The sequence below is a fragment of the Echiichthys vipera genome (assembly GCF_963691815.1).
Source record: "Echiichthys vipera genome assembly, chromosome: 6".
Taxonomy (NCBI): domain Eukaryota; kingdom Metazoa; phylum Chordata; class Actinopteri; order Perciformes; family Trachinidae; genus Echiichthys; species Echiichthys vipera.
The window spans coordinates 9,787,164-9,811,210 of NC_139831.1; the positions used below are offsets into that span (position 1 = coordinate 9,787,164).

Consider the following 24,047-nt stretch of genomic DNA (forward strand, 5'->3'; position numbering starts at 1 on the left):
ACAAACCACCGTGATGAAAATGAAAATCCATCAGCAACCACCAGTGTATACGTCTGAGCCATCAAATACGTATACTCCCTTCATCACAAACATCTTTCCCATATGGTCTAGCGGTTAGGATTCCTGGTTTTCACCCAGGCGGCCCGGGTTCGACTCCCGGTATGGGAACAGAGTTTTTGTTTTCGTTATTATTAAATTAGAAAACGTCACCGTGTAATTTACATTTGACCATATAAAAACAATATATAACACATAATCCCCGTAGGGAACGCATAATAACTGACAAACTGGGCAATGTTTCATATATGTAGGTCATTTGACACAGCTATCATCATTTCCCGAGAACCGACTAGACCCCGCCCGTTATCCTCAGTTGCTCTCATCTCTCAAGGGCTTGGACCTTCCCGGAAGATGCCCATTTCACTTAAAAATCTCCCCGTGCTAACACTAATCGTAGCCTAACGTATCGTTAGTTGCGTACAGGAAATTAAACTCGACTCAAACCAAACAACCGACTTTTTTTTGACGTCCACAACTTTAAAAAACAAAATCGTGTTTTGGCTGTTTTCTAAATTGCCCGTAAAGTGACACCTGTGACTGGTTAACCAGTTAAACATTAACGTCAACACAACTGTCGCTTGCTTTAACGGTAAGTCACAGTGCAAGGTGTTCATTGGCGCTGGATAACACGTAAATAATACTAATATCGATTAAGAATAAAAAAATGTAAGCAATAGGACATGTCGCGGACATTTATAACCTTTTTTTTCATAACGTCTTTACTCATTGCTCAATTGTGAGAGCAGCTCTTATTCCTCTGGTCGTACTACTACCAAGGCTGCGGCCAAACTTTGGTACCGGGCCAATCATTTCCCAGGAAAATGTGACTGCTAGGAATTCCCCACGCATCAGCCTCTCTGTCGGGGAAAACTGCAACCCTGTGTCGTCAGGAAGAAACACACGAAAACAGCAGGAGGGTTAAGCTGACCGGTGACTATGTGGTGATGATGATGATGATGGAGCTATAGTCCAGTTTGTCTCCAACTCACACCGAGGGATAATGTTTCTATAACGTCAACCTCCGTGTTTTCAAGAGGACAGCCACTCACTTGCCTGCATAAAGCCAAGGGGGGACATGCTGTGCTGAGGACAACTTCTCCCAGGGTGAGTCCACACTGTCAAGCATGTTTTATACTTGTTATACTTCTTGTAAGTAACAATATAACTATCCGTGGGTAATGTGAGTTCCCTGATGATACTGAAGTTATGTTTATTTCCTCTCATTGATGCTTTTAATGTGAAATATTAAGGCTTTTATCAGATAATGGCTATAATTGTAGAATATGATAGCAGTTTAGGCCTTTTTAATGCACTTAGGGTAAACTCAATACACAGAAAGTTATCATACTGCAGCTACAGAAGCATGACTGAACTCATATGATGGTAGTAGCCTCTGGGATACATGACCTGCAGCCAAGCCTACTACTCCATAGATTTCTGTGACTCCCCTTTGTGTCAGTCAGCCAGCATGTGACTGCAGTGTGTGTGTGTGTGTGTGTGTGTGTGTGTGTGTGTGTGTGTGTGTGTGTGTGTGTGTGTGTGTGTGTGTGTGTGTGTGTGTGTGTGTGTGTGTGTGTGTGTGTGTGTGTGTGTGTGTGTGTGTGTGTGTGTGTGTGTGTGTGTGTGTGTGTGCGCTGAAAATCTTGATAATTAAGTGCTTCAGAGAGATGCTCCCCTTGACAGCGCCACAGCTTTAACTGTAATAATTATCCACTCAATTCATCCATATATGAGATAGCAATCACAGTTAGTATATGCGGGATGCCGGTGCAGTTTTTAGGACTTGCATTTAGAGCTCTTAATATGGACACTCATGTTGTCCTCCATAGTCAGAAGTAGGTCTTGACCCTGATGCCAGGTGTGGCCTTGTCTAGACTCATTGGAACATGTTAATATACTGCATTTATACCTGACCCCTCATAACAATCTGAACATGTGCGCATATTCTGCCTCTGATTAGACTTAATTGGAATTAGATCTGAAATGATAATCTGTTAGTTGATTGACAGGAAATCAATCATTCAAACTGTTTTTTTAAGCAAGAATGCAAAAAATGTCACTCATCCAAGCTTCTAAAATGTGGATTTGTTTTTGTAGTCTTCAATTTAGGACCCCATATGTGACATTCTTGAGTCTGATACTGATTTTCGAGGGACAATATTCACTGATTACAGATATGGCGGCTGATATAGTGAAAGTAGACCTCTTCTACGTGGATTGTGCACTGATTTTTGCACCGACATGACTCGGCAAAGGCACTCAGGATGCTGCTTTCCTTCACAAATCACTTTATTAAAGAATATCTAAAATTATTATTCATTACACACATCCAACTCTAGAAATGAACACTGAGAAATTAAAGGATAAATAAAAATAAAGCTAAATAATACCGTATGTTCAGTATCAGTCAATTGCTGATCATTTGAATAAATATGCAAAAATAAAATAAATAGCTGCACCATTTTATTAATTAAGGCGTTTTCTTTAAAACAAGGTTATTTTATCGCCTTTATCTGCTGATAATGACAATCTGGCTCTACTTCAACTAAAGAGAAAGGATTATCTTTTTCTTTTAAAATAATCCGTTTAAACACGTCATCTTGGGCTCTGGGAAACTGTGATGGTTATTGATGGTTAAAACGATTTCCATTCATAATGTGACTGCATCATGTGTCACTCGTTCCACTGAAGAAGCCTCAGACTGAATATTCTTGCTTTAAGAGCGAGAACTTCCTCTGAGGTCAGATAAAATATCGTGTGCTTCTTTCCCCAACTTTAAATATGTCAGCAATGCCTGACAGAAAATATTTTTTTATAGTGTAGTTGATCAACGCTATTTTGTGGCAAGTCCAAATGTTTGCCAGATGTTTACATTTTTCAGTTAAGATGCTCCCTCCAAGGAGGCGGTTGTGACGCAGAGGGAGGGGGAGAGTTACGAGCTCTGAGCTTGTCAGTCCCACTAGAGACAGGACCAGCTGGACCCACCAACCCCCTCTCCCCTCCCCTACAGTCTTCCTATGGTGGGGACACTGGCAGAGGCTTGTGGATAATTGGAAACTTCAACCCACTGAAGGCAATTATCCAGAGCAAGACTTTCCAAATATACTCCTGTGTGAGTTTCAGTCTTAGTTTTAGAGCATCCTACCATGCTCCTGCACGCACATTCAGCCTCTCCTATCCCTTTTGTCTCCTCTGCGTGGATCGCTTTAATGCCGCACAGGCTGTGAGTGATCTGGCGTGTGTGTTTGTCCACACACTGCAGACAGAAGACTGTGTGGTTGTTGATGCTAAAGCATTTCCCGGTAGCCTTCTTGTCCTGTGACAGTGATGTCACCATCAGCAGTCCGACGAGTGCGATGATGACCTAGGCAGTAAGTGGAGAGCTGTCCTGTTTTGTTCTCCCTTCAGTGACGAGAAGCTTCTCAGACACAAGACACTTCTTCTTCTTCTTGCCCAAGTCGTGCCCGCCGGCCTTAATGGGCTGCTGGATATTGATTTAGCTACACAAAAAGAAGATCTGAGCTTTTATCCTATTTAGAAAGCTGCACTCCAGTTTCACAAAAGCTTTCAGAGTGGCCTTGCAAGAGAAAGGAATCTTTGGAAAGTTTGCATATAAACAGGTTGGTCTCCCTGCAACATTGTTCAGAGATTTCTAACCAGAAACGTATATGATATTTTTTTAAACCAGGGACATAGTTTACTTCTGAAACACTTTCTGAGGCTACCATCTTTACACAATAACACCTTCGTAGGTGTAACATGTGTAATTGGTGCCTTAGAAATAACCACAAGATGGCAATGTTTATATGCTTTGACTAAACAAACAATCATATGAGATGGCTGACACCTCAAATGACTTGCAGAAATGCAGGAACTGACTTGTGAAAAGAGAAATAAAACTGTCTAACTTCTCTGTTTTTTTTTTTTTTTTTTTTTTTTTACATGTGTTGGCCTGCTTTCTGTTCTGAGGGCTTGCAGGGGAACTGTTGTTTGCAAAGTTCCTTAATTGTACGCTGCTGTTTCACCACCCCAGGCTTTTGGACACCTGAATATCACCTTGTCGGACATGTTTGATTGCTAGGCAGCAGCAGTAAACCGCTGCCGCTGGACATGACGTCAGAGAGAAAGGAGAGACACGGGAAATTCCACCTGTAACCTCGTTCTGCTTGTTGTCTCACAAGCATGTGACTCGGACGAGTCATCGTGTCTGAGTTTGTCCATGAATCTGTGCATTGTCATGATGTAATGTGGGATTACAGTCAATCTATTTTTAGCTTTTAATAAGGACTTTGTGTTTTAGATATGGAGTATAAATAGAGTAGTAAAGGTTAGTTTTGGGACTCATTCAGTTGGTGGAAAATAAACTGATAAAAGCTATACTGTCTTCCATGATGTAGAAGGATTTTTATTTATTTAGTACTCATAAAATTACAAATTGAGGCAATAATAAAGTCTTTGCGGTGTTGATCAAGTGAGAGTAGACTGTATTCAAGTAAAAGTATCACAGTTTTATGAAGAGCTCATCATTTTGGAAAATACTCTTATTTGAGGGTTCGATAAGAAGACTTACACTCATGCCTGTACAGTAAATATGAAGCTATAACTGCCCGTTAGCTTTAAGGCATTACACCCTACATTATCTTAGCGAGGGTTAACCTAAGCTAGATACGATTCACCCTGCACTTGTACAAACCCTGTTTTTTTTTTAATGTCCATCGTAACACGTAACTTATGTATTTCTAGAATTCCATTGTTGACTTTAGCCCAGACTTTTAGCCTTTGGTTAAGTCAATTTTCAGAGGGTAACCCTACAGATTAAACAAACAAGATATAACATGTTAGTTATTGAGCTTTAGGTGCTAATAAACTGAATTTTGACAGAGCTAGAATAGCTGTTTCCCTAGTCTTTATGCTATGCTAAGCTAACAAGCTGCTGACTTTAGCTTCATATTGAACAGATAAGCGTAGCATCGATCTTCTCATCTGATCCTTGGATTGATAGCAATTCCCAAATCGTTCCCAAAAGCTATTGCTCTAAATGAAAATTCATCACATTCAATTAATTTGATTACTTTCAGATACCAGGGAAAGTAAGAAACCCTTAGCCTGAATATGACGTTTTCTGCTGGGAGAATTACTGTAGGATGAGTCAGTATAGTTTACGGTGTCCACTCTGGCATCATGTAGACATCATGAGATTAGATAACCACATTACTTTGGTATTTTTATGGTGCCTGCTGAGGTCCATGTAAGCACACACTGTAGCAAGCTCTATCACTGATGTATGTGTAATTACATTAAGGAGTGATGGCTTGGGTTATGTTCTAGCTTACTGTAGTTTGACCGCACAAAGTAGCTCTTTGCAAAAATAGAAACTGGTGTAGCCTGCAACTTTGGCACATAATGATATTGCACCCTGTCATTTTTCATGTCTCCTGGAGCTAATGAGGTAGCAACGAGTGGTTCACTTCACAGAGGCCTTCCTTGAGTCAGCTCAGCCAGTGGTGCTTGGATTAAAAGAGTGAACTTTGCTCGAAGGAGCCAAAGGATCCCTCCTCATTCAACTTTCAACAAAGTCTTTCAGCAAATGTGACTATTATAAGACAGAGTTGACAGAATTTGCAGTGAGCTCTGGCAGCCCATCACATCTGCTCAGAGGCAGTTGTCTGTCTTCACCGTCAGTAAATTTTTTGTTTTTTTTTCCCTTTTGGGTTAATTTCAGAATGACAGGCAGTCCTCAGGCTTGTTGAATTATTTAACTGCATGCAGCCAATGGGTATTATAATCTAGGCCGTGAGTGACAACGCAATATGCTCTTAGGGCCTCGTGGCATTTTTATTAATAATGAGCTTGAGATAAACTAGAGCTCTCAGGTTAAAAGCTGCTGGCTGTTGGTGCTCACTGGAGCTGGCATGTTCGTAGCCCTTAATTTGCTGGTGTGATACAGATGAACTTTTAAAACCTCTGATTGTTTATGATAAGATGTCCTTAAGAGAAACAGCAGTTATGTGGTTCAGTGACGTGGTGTAACAATGAATGCTTTCTGCCCGTATGTGGATGCAGGTAGCTGTTACAGCCCACAGAGGTGCAATGTGGATGATCTGGATTGTTGGCCTGCTCTCTGTATTTAATAATTAATGGGCTGCAGTCTGTACGTGTGTATGTGGATTCATTCAGCAGCAGTAGACCTAATGTTACGACAACAGCTAGCTGCTGCTTATCTGTTCTACAGCTACCGCATGTTGCATTAAAACAATTTCTTTTTTGCCAACAGTTTGGTTTATTGGCAAACACACCCAGGAGATACGGCTCAGACACCTGATTTAATGCATGAAATAATTTGATTATGTCCCCTATGTGTTAAGCATGTGCTGTAAAAGCTGCTTTAATCAATATTTTATGCAAACAATGGATCAAATGACTATGTGCTTAAGAAACACAGAATATTATCACGTGACTGCTGCAGTTCTCCTCAGCTCTACAGAGGGTTTTAGAGCGTTTCATGTCATAGAAAGATAGATTTACTGTGTTGGTTCAGTTTCAGTGCTCTCATCAGCACTGTTTACAGACGCAGCAGGACGCTGAATTTAGCAAGAAGCTCTAAAAACCCACTCCACATTAATAATACTGCTTTAAATCTGGTCCACTGATGATTTTATTTCTTCCCAGTTTGGGTTCCCCCCTCCAGTATTTTTATATTGGAGTAATTGGCAACATAAACACTGAAACAGCACAAGAGCGGTGAAATTAATACTCTTTTTGATTAATGTGACTTCTTCCTGTTCTTATATTTAGGGGGAAAGCTCATATTCTGAACAATACAATCTCAAACTGCATTACTAAACATGTAAAGCAGAGTGCCAGGGAATTTTTTTTTATCATCAGCGCAATATCAACATGCGCAGTAAACGCATCCCAAAAGACACTCAGAGGGATTTGAGTTAGTTGAGAGAGTATCAACAGAAATACAAATGTTACTTGAAATGTAACTATCATTCTTTTTTAATAGTGCCTTTTATTTTCAGTTCAATGTGTTCAATAAAATGATGCTTTCATTATATGGCTTGAATTGAATATTATCTGCCCAAGGCCTGTGGTCGTTTTCAGTACCTGTGCTCTGAGGTACTGAATCCCTAACTTACAGTTGGATGAGCTGTTGCACACTGAATGCATTATGTTTATAGCTGTACACCTACGCAGCCCTTTGTTAACATGTCTGTCGTCATATTCAGCACAGTGAATCAGCTTCAATCCTGGCTCAGCTCCGGATGGTCACTGTCCGAGAATGATGAAGTTTTCATAGCCATATGAGCTGTCGCTAGAGTCTGACCTCAACCAGCTGGCACGCTTTAAATCATAATAACTGTGATATTTGTGTAGCACCTCGAATGCCTTCAATCTTTCACTACGATCCACATGCAACAGATGCTTTTTGAGTGTTTTCTTTCTTTGTCCATCTTAGTGGCGTCAATTATAAAACCTTGCTGCCCTCTTGTTCACCTCTTTTTGCGTCTCTTGTGGGGTGCACTTCTATCCTGGTAGCTGGCGCCTCACAGCCTCGGCCTCCCTTTACTGTATTTGAGCAGCTACAGCCGCCATCAGATGACCTCCGAGCTCCACAAATAATTCTGTGTGTCCTCCAAAGGATCCCATATCTCATCCTGTCAAGGATTGTTCCAACATGTTTGTCAGGTTTTATGAGTTCACAGTACTCCAAAATAACTCTCTACTGAGTGATGTGGATTTTCTTAGTGCAGTTCTTAGTGGAGTGGTTTGTCAAGTACAAATTATTAGGGCATGCTTAAAGTGTGTCCTATAAATCAAGTTATGGAGCAAAAATATGAAATGAAGTGATTAGTGACTAGTCATGCTTTATTTGAGGGCTCCATCAACTAAACTTTGACCTTGAAAATAAGCATTCAGGCTTATATATCATTTATTGTCTGTACATGTCTGCAGTAGCCTGAATTACTAAGTGAAATGCTGTCGTATTAGCATTATGATATTTGTGTATTTCATCGCTATTTCATGGAACAAAGGCATTCATTCTGAAAGTTACATGGCTGATGTTTGGAGAAGGGTCTAACTGATTTTGTAGGCAGCATGACACGCCCCCATGACTACAAGACACACCCACTTTAGTCCACAACACGCCCCGAGACCACTCACTGGAATTTAAGTTCTTATTTTAGTCAGACAAATGATCTTTTCCTAAACCATGGCCCGAGGCTTTGTGTTTTCGGGTCTGTCCGTACGTTCGTCCTATTCTTGTGAACACGATATCTTAGGACACCCTGGAGGGATTTTTTTCAAATGTCCACTTGGACTCAAGCATGAAGTCATTAGATTTACAAGGTCAGAGGTCAAAGTCACTCACAAAATAAAATTTTGTCCATAACTCAAGAATTCCTACAGTAATTCTGACAACATTACACACACATAATACAAACTGATGAAGTGATGACATTTTACATCCAAAAGGTCAACTTCACTGTGACTGTCCATTATTCAACATCATAACACAGGAACAGAAGGGGGCACATTTGGTCAAATACTGAATTGGTGACAATAATCTTGAAACTGTACTGATGTGTGTGAAGCATCCATGTTTCCCCAAAAATGTATTTAATACCTTTCTTTTAAATTACTTTGAAGTCTTCATATATTATGTAAATCTGGACAGTTTGGATGTAAACTGCAACTTGAGTGGTTGGCAGAGGCATACACAACCAAGGCGGTAATACTAGTTGGACTTAACCTGACCATGCAGTGTTGGTGCCTATCCAAACTGTAACCGAATCAAGGGTGTGTCTTGTAGTGCTGTGGCCCCACAGACAGACCTACTTGGATATAAGGTTGTCCTGGCTCAAAGAATCGACTGAGTTGTAAAACCCAGTTAGTCCACAAAGAATAGTGCAAAAGAACCACTATAAATCTTGTCTTTACCAGAGATGTGCTCATAAGTTTCCTGGAAATAAATAATTCAGAATGAAGAAAGCATAATAAAATGACGTATCAACTAAACAAATCTCAGTCCATTAATCAAGTAAGAGAGGACAGCCCTGTTTGTATACTTCAAATGTTCGTGTTTGCTACAGTGTGACATCTCCGGTCTCTCTTTCTTCATCTGTTCTTGAATGTAATGTAACGAGTGACAGAGAGTGAGTCATACCCAGCATGCTGTTTGGCAGTGTAACAGTTATCGTTGTTAAACATAATGTGTACATAATGTACCGCTAATATGTCCTGTAGATCTCAAGAGTGTCGACACTGCACTTCACCATACACCTGTCAAGTGTGAAGTCAAGATAGTCAAGGATAAAAGGTTGTTGAGAGAGTCATGAAAAGACCTAGATAATGTGAATCTAGCAGCTGTGACATTGGCGTGTGGATAAAAAAAGTAGGAAGATTAACAGCATGCAATTAGTGATCTCATGTCCCTCCTTTGGGTTTAAGGGACTCCACTGACACAGGCCTTGACCACACCAGCTTTGTGGTGCACAGGATTGCTGTGCTCTGCCCTTTAACGGGTACATACCGCAGAAAACGGGGCCTTTTTAGTCCTGCTTCTGTTATGATTGGCCTCTGTATGCAGAAGCAGCACAAAAGGGTACAGAGTTTCTTCATTCTTCGGCAGCAGAGGAAAGGTGTGTCTCTGCAGTGAGTCCACAGAGTCACGTGGCTCTGCACTGATCACACATCAAGGCTTCTTTTTGTTGTTTGAGTTAATACACCACCATTGTAGAAATAAAGCAAGAGCACAATGCACTGTGTGAGACAGGCTTTTTGTGTTTTCACACTGTCGGCAGATTTTAATTGTATCTGCCTGACATGTCATGAAGCAGCAATTTAAACATCTTCACTGTTATTGCTTTTTCCCCAGAGTGTGGATGTAATTTGTTGTGCGAATGTGAGTGAGTTTGCATTCAGTATTACAGAAGATAATTGGAAGGATTGTAAATTCTTGCTGTGTTCAATAAAAATACACAATAACACATTATTCACATTCATGAGGCTTTACTGTTTAGTTGAGATTTGAGGCTGTGAGTGTGCCTCTCCAAACACTACAACACTGTAACACCAAAGAGTTAGTTACAACGTAACTTTCTTTCTATCCCTTTTCTAATCCAAACTTTTAAACTTTCACTTTCTACTTCTTTTAATAGGCTTCATCAAATAATCATTATCAGGAATGAAAGTGAGTTCTATGGGTATCCACAAGTCTCCCCTTTACAGACATACCCACTTTGTGCTAACCCCATGCAGTTTTTTAATATTCCTGCATACTGGGGTCCCTAAAAAGCCTCAAATTGCATAAATTGAGTCTGACGTGAAAGCTGAGAGTCTTGTGGATCTAATGAGCCCAACTTTATTCATGTGCGATGATGTTAGTCCCCAGAGTTGCCACCATTTTTAAAAGCTTTTTGTCACTGTTTACTATGACAGTTTTCCTAAAATTAGATGAAATCATATTGAATCATATCCCCTGTATCATGATGCCTATTGTGTCACCAGTTTCTTGCTAAAAGACAGCTCTAATGTTAACAGACTAGTCCTTTAAGTGTTGTGATGTTTCAGGCTTTGCTATGCATCCTTTCCATTAAAATATATTCAGCAGAAATAGCTTTAGCTGGTATTTTTTAATGGTTGCAAGCTTGTTTGATATGTGAAATTCATTTTGAAAGATAAAATATACATACATATGTGTATAATATGTAATTCTATATCATGCAGGTAGAGATTTTCCCTCAGTGAGGACATGTATTGACTTTTAGTTCATTGCCGTTACTGTAGTTCCTCTAACAAAAAACTAAAGCTCAGAAGACACTGGCACACACAGAGGAATAAAAAGGCTCTTTAGTATTTATTGAAGGCGAGCCATGAAGTGCTTTTGATGCATCTATTTGTTTGCATCTCTTAAGAGATTTTTTTATGTCAGGGAATTCTTTTTCCAATGATTGCCCACACTTAACAGATCACAGTCTCTTTACAGTTTTCTTTTCTTTTCAGATTTTGAAAAAGTAAATGCAGAATTTGTCCTTCAGGAATCTAAAAGCTTACCGTCACTGCTGTCAAACGTCTCCCTCAGTTTATTGATAATGGTTTCTTTCATGATGGATTTCTCTCTTTCAAAGTAGATAAACTGTGTGAATATATACAGTGGGTACGGAAAGTATTCAGACCCCCTTAAATGTTTTACTCTTTGTTAAATTGCAGCCATGTGCTAAAATCATTTAAGTTCATTTTTTTTCCTTTTAATGTACACACAGCACCCCATATTGACAGAAAAACACAGAATTGTAGACATTTTTACAGATTTATTAAAAAAGAAAAACTGAAATATCACATGGACATAAGTATTCAGACCCTTTGCTGTGACACTTGTATATTTACCTCAGGTACTGTCCATTTCTTCTGATCATCCATGAGATGGTTCTACACCTTCATTGGAGTCCAGCTGTGTTTAATTCTAATGATTGGACTTGATTAAGGAAGCCACACACCTGTCTATATAAGACCTTACAGCTCACAGTGCATGTCAGAGCAGATGAGAATCATGAGGTCGAAGGAACTGCCTGAAGAGCTCAGAGACAGAATTGTGGCAAGGCACAGATCTGGCCATGGATACAAAAAAATTTCTGCTGCACTTAAAGTTCCCAAGAGCACAGTGGCCTCCATAATCCTTAAATGGAAGACGTATGGGATGACAAGAACTCTTCCAAGAGCTGGCCGTCCAACCAAACTGAGCAATCGGGGGAGAAGAGCCTTGGTGAGAGAGGTAAAGAAGAACCTAAAGATCACAGTGGCTGAACTCCAGAGATGCAGTGAGGAGATGGGAGAAAGTTCAAGAAAGTCAACCATCACTGCAGCCCTCCACCAGTCAGGGCTTTATGGCAGAGTGGCCCGACGGAAGCCTCTCCTCAGAGTAAGACACATGAAAGCCCGCATAGAATTTGCCAAAAAACACATGAAGGACTCCCAGACTATGATAAATAAGATTCTCTGGTCTGATGAGACAAAGATAGAACTTTTTGGCCTTAATTCTAAGCGGTATGTGTGGAGAAAACCAGGCACCGCTCATCACCTGCCCAACACCATCCCTACAGTCAAGTGTGGTGGTGGGAGCATCATGCTGTGGGGGTGTTTTGCAGCTGCAGGGACAGGACGACTGGTTGCAATTGAAGGAAAGATGAATGCGGCCAAGTACAGAGATATCCTGGACGAAAACCTTTTCCAGAGTGCTATGGACCTCAGACTGGGCCGACGGTTCACCTTCCAACAAGACAATGACCCTAAGCACACAGCTAAAATGACGAAGGAGTGGCTTCGGAACAACTCTGTGACTGTTCTTGAATGGCCCAGCCAGAGCCCTGACTTGAACCCAATTGAGCATCTCTGGAGAGACCTCAAAATGGCTGTCCACCAACGTTCACCATCCAACCTGACAGAACTGGAGAGGATCTGCAAGGAGGAATGGCAGAGGATCCCCAAATCCAGGTGTGAAAAACTAGTTGCATCATTCCCAAGAAGACTCACGGCTGTATTAGCTCAAAAGGGTGCTTCCACTCAATACTGAGCAAAGGGTCTGAATACTTATGTCCATGTGATATTTCAGTTTTTCTTTTTTAATAAATCTGTAAAAATGTCTACAATTCTGTGTTTTTCTGTCAATATGGGGTGCTGTGTGTACATTAATGAGGAAAAAAATGAACTTAAATGATTTTAGCACATGGCTGCAATTTAACAAAGAGTAAAACATTTAAGGGGGTCTGAATACTTTCCGTACCCACTGTATAAATGGGATTTCAATCTTCTACTTGTATATCTAGAATAAAGGTAAACTAAAAACCCAGACTGAAATGAAATGGTACGAAAACGTGATATCCAAAATCATCACTGTTATCCGTACTACCGCAACGTGAACTGTTAAAATGTGCTCAAAACGTACTAAAACACAAGTTTTATATTGAAAACAACTAAAAAATGTTTGCAGAAGGAAAATCGCTGTGAACGGCTGTAATTTTAATGTTTATGCAGACGGGGTTATCACCATCAAACCCTTGAAAATACGCTGATCAAACACTGTTTTAATGATGATTCGTATTTGTGAACTGTAAAAACAAACATCTTTGAATTTTACTGTGATTTATCATTAAATAGTTAACCGTTTCAACCCCAAATCATAAAGATAACAAAGTATCCTGTTGATAATGGATGTAATGGATTAACTGTGTGCCACCACTTGCACACAGTTAATCCATTACATCCATACTGACAGGAATGTGCCAAATGTATGCAGGTCCCCTTTAGGCCTTAGATGCTGTTCTAACACTGGTGTTGGTGTTTGTACAGGCTTACATAAGGAGAGTCACATAGGAATTAAACTTGCTTGTGTACATGCATGTGTGTTTACATAGTTGTGCTGGATTTTAGCAGCGCTGCAGTGCATTGGCCTGAAGAGTTTATATCACAAGAAGGGAACACTTTCCTCCAAGTCTTCGGGGTTGCGGACTGTATTTCCAAAGGCGGTGATAAATTGAGCTTGTTTGGTGTAACTTTCCCTCACAGCAAGGCTATCAATTTGCTCTAAGGCAAACAGCTGCTTTCTACTCTGAGCTGAACTATATTGAATGGAGGCCAGGAAGAATTAATGTGATGATGAGAGCACTCAGTGGAGACTGAGAGGGTGATTTGGGCGTCTGTGACAAACAGACGCTGTTGCAGTTGCATTTGAGTTTAATGGGTTCAGTTTTTTAAATATCAATCTCCAAGTCCCGGGTTGTGTCTATGTTTATGTTTTAGTTTCCCATCAATCCCAATTTGAGTCAGGTTTTGTTTGAATATTTGACTTTTGCTTCTGGTGAAATGCCACATGTGGCTTTTCAGTGCAAACATGTCTAAACTGACGCACAGACACACAAGAGCATGAGGACAGAATCCTCAGCCGTCATCACAGACCACCACTTCCTGTTTGTGTCATTTCTGTTAAAGATTCTTATCAAGTCTCAGTTTTATTTGGCTTGACTGAACTTAACAAGATATGAGTCAGTAAAAATAATCTGTTACCTACTGCAGCTAATCTGTGACATCTTAACCCTTGTCCGACCTACATATTCATACAAGGACTACTGACTGGGGTCCTCAAGAATAAACTGTCAGAAACAGCCATCATAGTGAAATATTAACTAATTTCTTCGCAGATATTATTAGTTATGTAATTATTGTCATCTGAAGAAAAAAAACAGATTGTTATTGTTTTAGAAACATTCATTTCCCTATTGTGTGAAATAAAAACAGAGCACATGAGGGTGTCAGTAGCCCCTTTCACACTGCCTTTTCGTTGTGGGGCTGTTGCGCCTCTACAACTCTTATTTGAAATGTTTTTTTCTGCAAAGTAGCCCCTGACCATGAAAAGTAATTTTTGGTAGAAACAAAATGCCTATATAAAGAGGTTCAATACAGCGCGGCACCATCAGTGTCAGATTTACTAAACAGCTGTGTAAGTGAAAGACACTTAAATGCTACCATTCAAATGTTTCAAATCCATCACTAGTTTTATGGTAAATCAATTATTTGTCATCACGCAACAACACTAACACAGCATTGTTGTAGGTTTTTCTGATAAGTTTCACTTAATGAGGAACATGTGTTTGTGCTTCACTGAGGGTCTCTGTCATTCTCAGTGTTTTCCGTTGTACCGCTGCTTCGTTTCAGTGACAAATCAATTTTCTTGATTTTCGTCTGTCATTCGATGTTGAAAGTGTTTTTCCTCTCACAGTGAACAAACACAATTGAGAGTGACTGTTGGTTCTGACATTTGACCATTATAATGATCCTAGAATTATTTTAGAAATCATGCATGATTGATATTTTTTATGTTGACATTTTTAAAAAAGAGCTCAGGTACCCCCTGCGGTACTCCAAAATACCCCTTAGGGTATTACACCTGCCCCCATTTGTGAGACACTGCCTTAGGACAACAGTACATTGGTAATTTAAGATAAAAAAGCTCTAATAAAAACAGAAACCAATGATATGCATTCGTTAGAAACAAATGATAAAACAAAGCGCCTGTGATATGACAAATACCCATACCTCTAGGATGAGGGTTAAAAGTAATTTGGGACACAAATACCAAGTTGCTTGAGTTAAACTTGCAAGTGATGATTGTTCAGAACAGGAGCTTTGCTGCAATCAAGATCAGTGGATTTTGAAGAGTCGGAGGAGGGGGAGGAAGGTAATTGTGGGCCTCTGAGGTGAAGCACTTGCTCATACCTAAACGCAGTTGACTTTACGGTTTTATTTCTTCGCACCTCCCACTGGTAGAAGATGTTTTATGGGGCTTTCTACTGCAGGGAGAACAACTCCCCCACAAGTCAGCAGCTAAACTGGCTCACTGACACGGCTAATAGACTCACAATTCATTGTAAATGTTTTAATGGGGCACAAAGAGATGTGAACTTTACTTTTGAGCAGCCATACAGATTTTAATCACCGTGCCTGGCCCTTATTGTGTGGTCAAAGTCTAAAGTAAGTGCATACCTGTCCAACTGTTTACCTGCACCTCCAGCACTCCTCCGCCTTTGCAGGAGAAACCTGTCTATCGTCTTTCATGCTGTTTGAGGTGTGGCTCTCTGGTTGGACCTCTCTGCTCTCCCCTCCCCCGCTTCGGCACCGTCCAATCCCTGCCACACGTAGAACTCACCTGAAAGGATTTGCATTTAGGGCCGATACTCGCCGCTGATTGGCCAGGTGTAAGCACCCTGCCTCAGGCCTCCCCTACCAATGGCGACAGTGCTGCGTGACTCATAGGGAGAGGACAAGTTGCTTCACTACACTTCTCCTTTTCTGCTTCAAACAGCAGCCATTGCATTGTCTTTTTTTCTCTCCCTCCTCTCCAGTTTTGTTTTGTCGCTGTGAGAAAGAGGTGTGAGGTTGACCAGAGGTCCACACCTTCAGACAGCTTTGTCCCCCTCTGAACACACCTTGGATTATTCCCCCTTTTCACCTTTTTGTTGTCTATTTTTTCTTGATTTTCATTGGTTACTGTGATCGACACTTGTTCGGTTGCTATTATGGACGTTGTCACCCGAATCCTGAGTCTTTGAGGTTAGTGATGAATGGTTCTCCTCCTCTTCCCACTTTACCTGTTTTGCTGATTCTTGTTAGTACAAACAAATGGCTTAAAATGGGTTTCTGAAATGGTTAAGAAGTTTAAATCAATATTTCTGTATTAAGTATTAAGGGGTTAACATGCCGTCTATGTATGTTTAGTTGTATTTGTTAGTGGACAGACAGCTTGGTAGTTATGTCGCCATAATGTTAATAAACTTTTGGCGTTTAACCGTAGCATTTTGATTGGCACGCTTGACATATTGAGGTTTTGTTAAGGGAGCTTTACCAATTCATGCAAGTTCAATCTATATTTTGGCACATGTTTGTTCCCCATCTAATGTGAAAGCCAACTTCTGTATCAAATATTCGTTCAAGGAAACAGCGAAACAGAATTCACCCACTTATATTAAGCTTTTATGTTGGATTGCACCCATCCAACTAGTTCCCTTGAACTCAACTGACACTTTCGACAGTGTGAGATTAAGTAATAGGCCTGAATTTCTGTGTTTATTTAAAAAACTTATACGAATAATGTTTTGCTGATGTGTCTGATTGTTGCATTACTTTTATGAATTGTTGCCTTATATGGTGTGCTGAAGCAAGGGCGGGAACAGTGTTTTGCAAGTCCCTTGACCAAGCCTTCATGTATTTTTCATGGTGTAGTAATCAGTTATTACACATCGTGAAGATTTTGATCCGTGATTGCTTTCCAAATTTTTATACAGTGCTTATATACAATCTCAAATGCTGCATCACTTGGCTGAAAACTGCTGTGGTTTTGCTGTTGTTGTTGTTTTCCACAGTCTTGTGCCTGTAGTCAGTCATGCAGTGCTTCAAGCAACAACATCTTCAGTTCATCAGTGCAAAATGTTGCTCATCTCGTAATAAGAGGCCCACAAGGTCTTCATTTCAATTCACAGGGAAGTTTAAACCCACAGTACTTTGCTTCCTCTTTTACACCCATAAAAGTTGACCTTCCCGAAAGTCCTTTTTTCACTCATCAACAAGTTAAATTATTCTTTGCAGTGAGACTTTCTCAAAGTTGCTCAGTGATGCAGAGATAAAAGCACACTTCCTGTTTCACCAGAAATCTAATCTACTCTGCACTTCTTTTGAACCACAGAAGTTTATTGTGCACATACAGAACTATACCACTGTATAAACACGGCTGAGCAACATGTAGAATTCACACCCGCTGTCCTTAAATGCTGCTGCACTATACTACACAGAGCACTGTAGCTATCCCAGAAAAGCCCTGAACCAGTGCAGATTTTCTGAAGTCACAAAAGGCCCAAGCTTGTTATTGTTTCATCAGTTGGGCATTTAGAATTGATTTTGTTGATGTAATGTCTGATGTAACTTGTAGTTTGGGGCCCAAGGCAAGCAGCTGAGAACAGATCACTTTAGAGATGGAAAATAAATATCTACTTCAGTTACTGAACTGTTATTACGTTTGGATCAATTGGCCTTGCGCACACATTTGTATTTAACACCTGCTGCAACATCAGCACACGACCAAGTGAGTGAATAGCTCTGTTGTTTTGAGTAGGTATGAGTTTGCATTTGACTTAACTTTCATTATACCCTGTGCCCACCCTGATTTGGATTGTAAATGAAGTCCTCGTGCCTCAGAGGATGAACTCATACTGTAGACGCTGTTTACAGAGGCTTTGTGTGCCTCATTCAAAGGACATAGAGGCTGATAAAGAGAAGCAGAGAGGGGGGTGGACAGTACTATTAGATAGGCTCCTCTTTCAATACAAAGTCAACAAGTCTTAGCCTGTAATTAGATCATTAGGCATGGGCAAGATGATGGAGGCGTTGCAAGAGAAGAGCACGACAAGAGGAGGAGGTGGGGTGGAGTTCATCACTACAGTCCCATCATGCAGAGATATATAAAAATGGAAGATTTATTCAGTTTCATGTTACAGGCGCATACTTAGTGCCAACTTTGTATGGTCAGGTACAAACTGTTTTTTATGCCTTGATTTGAATAAACACGGAACCAGCTCCAGTTTCATGTGGCCAGATACAAACTGTTCTTTATCACAAAAAGAATTGAAAGTGTTTCTTTATTTATATGCTTATTATATCTGTTGGCAGCAATAATGAAAATATGATTCATTTGCAAAGGCTAGATATTATACTGATTGAATACCAGTGGCAAAAACAAGTTTTTGTGGATAACAACAAATTCTTATATATTTTAGAAGGTAAAATGGATAAAATGTTGTTGACCAAAAGGAGACCAGAATTTCATGGTCATCTTTAAAGAAATATTTAAAATAGTCTCATGATCATCCCCCATTCATTGAGAGATGCAGAAAAACAGTGGACTCATAGTGAAACTAGTTGATACACGTCATTATCTTTTTAATAAATCTGTTTGGAAAATGTTAATATGAGAAAGCAGAGTCAGAGCTCCTATCCTGTGTTGATGGTTTGTTTAGCTGTTTTTATATTGCTCAAGGATGGATTTGCATCGTGTTTCAATGCCAGTTTCTCCATTTAAACTTCCATAGCACTCTCTTTCTGGAGTGGATGGAGCCTTACGGGTTGAAAAAGTGGGCTTGTGACGGGAAGTTTGAACTCCTGTGACCAGCTGGAAAAAAAAAATGGGTGGGGAAAGTTAATGTGTAACACCCTCTTCTGCCCTAATGGCTCCTGTCAAAGAGCCACTGAGCAAGGCACATATTGTGTCCCCAGGTGCTTCAGACACAGCTGCCCTCAGCAGGTCAAAGCCACTTGTTGTATCTGCATTCATGTTGTAGGTACACTCAGGAAACCCTCCTTTGATAAATAAAGCGAAATCGATTGAGCAACTGTATCCCCATGTTGCAACTGTCTCATACTCTGTGCGTGCCGGGACTGGCAGCCCAGCCAGAGCTGTAGTCATCAAACCTGAACACAAGACACAAAATTGTCTTTCTCTGCCCTGACAGATTTCTCTTCAGACTTTTCCCGGACAACTGAAAAAGGATGTGACGTAACGCTGGGCTTGTCAGTGATTTCAAACCTCTTAATGATCCCAAATATTCATGGGTGGACTGAGAGGACTTTCAGAGATTGATTTGATGGGAAGTGACAAGACTTTGCACTCATGACACGTACTTACAGTGCCACACATCCTATACCCTTTGGCAGAGTGTCTTTTGCATATTATCACTCTTATTTATCTTATTAAAACCACCTTAAATCCACTAGAAACCCTGAAAGACGTGAGCTCCCACCCCCTGCTTATGTGACACTCATAACACCCACTTGGCAGGAATGGGGGAAAAAATAAAAGCGTTGTGTTTTCAGACAGAGAAGGAAAGAAACAGAGAATGTGTGTGTGTGTGTGTGTGTGTGTGTGTGATATGATATGTGGAATATCAGGTCACACCTTTTAATAACACTCCTGATTATGCAACATGCTAGGCCGGTCAGGGCGCAGATTCTGTGCTAGTAAAAGCAAGAGTCTCCTTGGCTGCATATACAACTGCTTGCTGCTGAGTTTAACACAGTGTGTCATGCTCAGTGGTGGAGAGTATTTTAACTCAACTACTGTACTTAAGTACCATTTTTAGGTACTTCTACTTTACCTGAGTATTTCTAAATGGTGCTACATTTCAGAGGGAATGTTGCATGTTCATATCCTTTTAAGCTGTAGTTACTATTTTACATACAAATAATACTAATAATGATGTTATTCTGCAGCCCAATGAGTACTTTTTTGATTGCAGGGCTTATATTTGTTATACATTTTTACATTGTGGATTTAATACTCATGTAAAGGATACAAGCACTTCTTTCAACATCGATCATGCTGGATTTATTTAAGATGTATTTAAAAAATGGATGCAAAGTGCTTCTCACACATTTCTAAATAAAAAGTTAACTTTCTTTGCTTGCTAGCGTAAAGCTCAGGTAAAGATGAGACGAACACACAGTAAGAAACTGTGAAAAATAAGAACATTAGTCATGACTTATGAAGGCTCATACTGTTTGTAATACCTACTGAGATTGTATTTAAAAAAAAACAAAAGACTGCAGTTTGTTTCCAACTTTAAAGGTTATGAATAAACTCATCTGTTTGCTTTAGTGAACTGCTTTACCGTGAAAATCGTGACGATGTATTTTGATTAAAGTTTGTCTGTCGTAGTTCTTGTGTGGGTGGATGCAGATTTGAGGTGCAAGTTTATTTCGTGCCAGATAAAAGCAGTGTGCAGAGCCTCATAAAAACTCCCTTTACTGCTTTCTGGTGGCTGTTTGTTTGAAGAAGGGTTATTTAATTAGTAAATACAGGAATATGATACAGCTAGCTGGCTGCTATAAATTGCTTGCACTAGTACTATATGATGCAGTGGCCTGAAAACACATTCACATTGCAATGTTTTTCTCTCCAATTATGTGGGTTACACCCTGCTTAAGGTAACATGGCTAAAAAAAAAGGCTGAGAGATGCATTGTAACATAAAACGGACATCTCCAATGAAATACGTTTCAGATGGTGTCTGTTGTCAACTCCCTCACACCCCCTCATGCTAATTTAAACATTATGTTGGCTTTAATGCAGTATCACTTGGTACAAAGAGGCATTCTGACCCAGGCACAGAGGGAAATTGATTTCCCACATGCTTTTCGGAGGCTTTGGTCCCAGACACCCAGCTGCAGTTGTGTCTGTGTCTGGATGCCTCAGCAGCAGGCTGTTGTATGGAAAACTGTCCATTCCCACAATGACTCCAGCACTCAAATTATCTGTTGAACTCCTCTGAAAGGTCTTTAGTTATGGAGGCCAGAGTTAATTTTTTTTTCTTAATTTAATTATGTTTGTCCAGAAACCTTGTTTTTGCCTATTTAAATGCCACTTTCCCCACTTTCATCACCTTCTCCTGCGAGTTCATGAAATGCTCAATGACCTGAAATGAAAGGACTGTGGCAGAAGCTTGGATGTTTAATTTAGCTTATATTGAGCCTCAAAGAGCCACATTTACAAGCATGAAGGTGGCCTTTCTGGGGAAATTTGTCATGATATGTGGTTGGTGTGGTGGACACAATGTGTGAAAAACAAGGTGTTGAACCACAGGTTTACACTTCACAAAACACATCAGTGCACGCACAGAAAGAGCTACATGCAAAAATGACTTAATGTCTTAATGGCCGACAAGAGTGCTGCTCAGTAGTGCGACCCCATTCTCATCAAAGCATACCTTTCACTTTACTCTCACTTTATGTTTTTTCAATGTCTTTGTTTTGGAGAAATATACTTATTTACTTTCTTGCTAAAAGATGGACAAGAAGATTGATTCCCCTTTCATTTATATCTGTTAATTATCAAGCTACAGGCGTCAGGCTTCACTTACCTTACATTAGCATAGTTTAGCTTAGCTTAGCAAAAAGACTGGAAACAGGGGGAATCCGCTAGCCGCTGGCTCTGCCCCAAGGAAAAACAACAACACACCAGTATCTAAACATTAATTAAATAACATATTTCATATTTGGTTAATTCATACAAAAACCGTTCCTATGGACAGAATCAGGCTAGCTGTTTCCCCCTGTTTCCAGTCTTTATGCTAAGCTAAGCTAACTGTTTCCTGGCTCTAGCTTCATATCTACCATAGAGACATGTGAGTGGTATTGATTTTGCAATCCAGTTCCCAGCTTGAAGGCATGTTTCCCAAGATTTCAAACTATCCTTTCATGACCGTGAAGAGTGCTGGTCGTTAGTGCAGCTCCATCTCTATTACTAAAAGTATCTGACATCACGTCTCTGGGACAACCTCATAACCATATCTGTGACTTTGCAGTAGCACTAGTGGTCATAAAACAACAATCTTCCAGTTTCTCAGTTAGTCAAGATGTCTTTGCTCATTCAAAAATGCTTGTCATTTTGTTTCCAATAATATCTTTGATTCGTACAGTAAGAGCAGTTTACTACACAGACGGAAGCAGTTTGAAAATCCATTCAGTCGTGTGTTTATGCTTGCCGGGCTTTTGTCTTCATGCGTCCTTGCAAACACACCGAGCCTTTGCCTAGCTCAGAGAGGCCCACTTTCTCCCTTTTCCTTGTACCACAGAGCCTCCTTTACAAGCCCTCTCCCTCTGCTTGTTTCTAAGCAACAGCCACTCCTTGTTTACCTTTACGTTTTTGCATTGTGATTCACATCAGAACAACATAACCCTAGCCCCCCTCGAGAGACTGATTGTCAGGCCTCTTTCATTCAAAGTGGCACTGAAGCAAAGGTTACCATGCACACGTCATTAATGCATGTATGTAGAGGCATTAAACTTCCCACATATAATTATTTCAGATCCCTAATATAGTTAAACAATACCAACACCATTTATATTTATATTGAGCATGTCGTGTTGCTTTAGCCTGGTAGTTTATTGTCCTCATCTCCTGCACCAATGCTGCACCTTCCTCTTTGCCTGACTATCATAAACGAGTGTATTTCATAAAGCCTTCTCAAATATTGACCAAACCTGTCTTCAGCCTCCTGCGCAGGCTCCAATACTTCTCCAAAGAGGTGAAATTAACCTTTGATTGATGTTTGCAGCATTAGTACGGTAATCCTAATTTCATTTATTAGTAGTGAAGTACAGCTCAGACATTTACAGAAAACCTGTCAAGCTAAAATGACTGAGGTGCAGTTAGTTACGTAATACCTAAAGCATGCAGTCCAACCATTCGTCATGACATCATGAGTTGTAGTTTAGGCTTGTCAGTTCAGTCACACGGCTTAACATTTTTTGTCCCTATTCAAAGTATGCACTTGACATCATGAAATGCAATGACTCAGCACTTCTGCCCTGAGATCCAGGAACAGGGCACACGTTTACTGGCTTTTTGATGAGAAACATTGGCCAGTGATACCGAATACCACGCTGACCTAGTCTGGTCCAATTGTGTGAAATCAGATAAGCTCTCTTGAAGGGGCTAAGCTGTCTCAGTGTGAGTGGTCCCTGCGAGGCTTTACCGGGGGATCAGACGAGAAGAGCTGATTTAGTCGTTTATTAGCTGCTAAACTGAAGCTTTATCTGCGGGAATCTTTGAAATGGTTTTGCTAAAGCTGCAAATTGTCATCCTTCATAGTGTTTTAACCTTTCCCACAAAGGACACATTATCATACAGAAGAGATATAAATATAGTATACTAGGGGCTGACAAAATGGAAAGTGGATTTAAAGGAATAATTCAACATTTTTGCAGAGGTAAAGTAGTACATTCGTACCGCTCTCAAAGCTACGTACAGCTTAGCTTAGCATAAAGACTGAAAAGAGGGGGAAACATCTAGCCTGACTAGAACAAAATGAGCCTACCAGCACCTCTTAAAGCTCACTAGATAATGTTATATTTTGTTGTTTACTTTGTACAAAAACTGAAATGTAAAATCGACTAGTTACATTCGACATGTTAGGGTTAACTGTCTGCTTGTTGGCAAATTTCGTTATCTTTATACAGAGCCAGCTTAGCTGTTGACCCGTGTTTACAGTCCTAATGATAAACTAACTTTTCTTTACAGATTTCCTCATCCAACTCTTGGCAAAAAGCAAATAAATCCCCAAAATGTTGAACTATACCTTTTAAAGAAGAGCTTGACCTCATTGGGTATGACAAAACAGACACACAAAATTAGATTATTTCATCTCTGTTTGATTTTCTTCCCTCTCTAGGCGTATTGCTGCATGCCTGACTATGGGTGTCCAGACCTGTTTGGTATGCAGCCTCCTCTGCAACACCCGGGTCCCGTTCCCACCCTTGACTCAGACTTAGAGGCCTGAGATTTCAATGCTCCATCTGAACGTGCACCTAGTAGTACGCTGCATGTTGAAAGTATCTTTGCAAAGTTCATACAGCATATAAGCTCCAACTGGAACGTCTCCCTCG

General features: G+C 40.2%; 1 protein-coding gene across 3 annotated transcripts in view; it reads left to right on the forward strand.

Moving 5' to 3' along the window:
* Positions 1-976: 976 nt before the first annotated feature.
* The window catches only part of elf1 (E74-like ETS transcription factor 1), a 45,270-nt gene continuing 22,199 nt past the window's right edge, over positions 977-24,047 (forward strand). For 2 of the 3 annotated variants that reach the window (XM_083915513.1, XM_083915515.1), the window contains exon 1: positions 15,918-16,170. The gene's annotated coding sequence lies outside the window, so the exon portion shown is untranslated. Of the gene's footprint in view, positions 1,165-15,917; positions 16,171-24,047 lie in introns of those variants that run through there. The other variant, XM_083915514.1, reaches the window with a different exon arrangement.